Here is a 1541-nt window from a genome sequence, read left to right as displayed (position 1 = left end):
TGGGTTTTGTTAGGTGCCAGGATTGGGACTTCAACTCAAGGTATGAGCACTATTCCCAAGATTTTTTTTTAACTAATAAAAAAATTGTATTTACTTAGAAGCATTCAGAATGTCAACAAAACAGCTGCAACTTTTTTTTTTGCAATTACAAAGTGGTATTCAGTTAACAGAACAACAATTATTTCGTATAAGCTGCGTCAGACAACTGAAGATGAAAAAACTACCGTCCCCATATATAACTAATTTGTGCTGTGCACCAACAAGAACCTGCTTTAAATTTCCATGCCAATTTACAACCCCCATACTGTACCAGGCAAGGTTAGTGGCTATTGAAAATACCACCAGGACAGGGCTATCTAAAGACACATTCGGTAGTGTGTTAACTATACAAAAAAAGACACTGTACACTTTAAAAACAAATCTTACACAGCCTTACATTTCAATTTTTTTTCTTTAAAAAGAGTGAGTTGTGTACAGGGGGGTTAAATGCTTTATAGACAAGAAAAAAACTGCGCTAGAACCAACTTATTCATCATCATCCTCTTCATCTTCATCCTCATCCTCTTCGTCTTCCTCTTCATCTTCCTCATCTTCCTCCTCTTCCTTCTTTTTCTTGCTCTTTTCAGCCTTCACAACCCCCTTTTTGGCTACATCAGGTTTTCCTTTAGCTCCATAGGCAGCAATATCCTTTTCATATTTTTCCTTCAGCTTAGCAGCCTTCTTTTCATAAGGCTGCTTGTCATCTGCAGCAGTGTTGTTCCACATCTCTCCCAGTTTTTTCGCAACATCACCAATAGACAGGCCGGGGTGTTCCCCTTTGATTTTAGGGTGCTACTCAGAACAGAACAAGAAGAAGGCCGAAGGAGGCCTCTTGGGCGCATTGGGATCCTTGAACTTCTTTTTTGTTTCCCCTTTAGGAGGGGATGTAGGTTTTCATTTCTCTTTCATAACGAACCTTGTCCACCTTGGCCATGTCTTCAATTTTCCCTTTCTCTTTAGCAGACATGGTCTTCCACCTCTCTGAGCACTTCTTAGAAAACTCTGAGAAGTTGACGGAGGCATCCGGGTGCTTCTTCTTGTGCTCCTCCCGGCAAGTTTGCACAAAGAATGCATATGATGACATTTTGCCGCTCGGCTTCTTAGGATCTCCTTTGCCCATGTTTAGTTTTTCCTCCGCGAGGAACAGAGTCTCTCGGTGCCCGTCCGGCTCTCACTTGCCCCTGCGCTGTCTCTATGGAGCTCAATGTACTGCAATGGCTGTGAGAGCGGGAGCCAGACGCAGCCTCCTCACTCTCTCCACTCTGTAACATTCTTCCCAAGATTTTTGTGTTGAAGGCTCGTGTTCTATCGCTTGAGTTATGGTTCCATTTCTGGATTTTTGGTGGTTAGATAGAATACAGACTTTCCAGCCTGGACTGCCTGAGATCCCTGATCCTCAGATCTCAGCCTCCTAGGTAGCTAGGATTATAGGCATAAGCCACGGGCACTCAGCTCCACCGAATCTGTTTACTTCTGGTTTGAATATGGTAATAACTAGAGTA

The 1541-nt window shown here is 42.9% G+C and overlaps 1 pseudogene; it reads right to left on the bottom strand.

Moving 5' to 3' along the window:
* Nucleotides 1-332: 332 nt before the first annotated feature.
* LOC125348379 lies at nt 333-1302 on the bottom strand (annotated as a pseudogene).
* Nucleotides 1303-1541: the final 239 nt, after the last annotated feature.

The sequence above is a fragment of the Perognathus longimembris genome, chromosome 3 (genome assembly GCF_023159225.1).
Source record: "Perognathus longimembris pacificus isolate PPM17 chromosome 3, ASM2315922v1, whole genome shotgun sequence".
NCBI lineage: Eukaryota > Metazoa > Chordata > Mammalia > Rodentia > Heteromyidae > Perognathus > Perognathus longimembris.
Note: the sequence above shows the minus strand (reverse complement) of the source record. Positions and strands in the feature narration are given on the sequence as shown.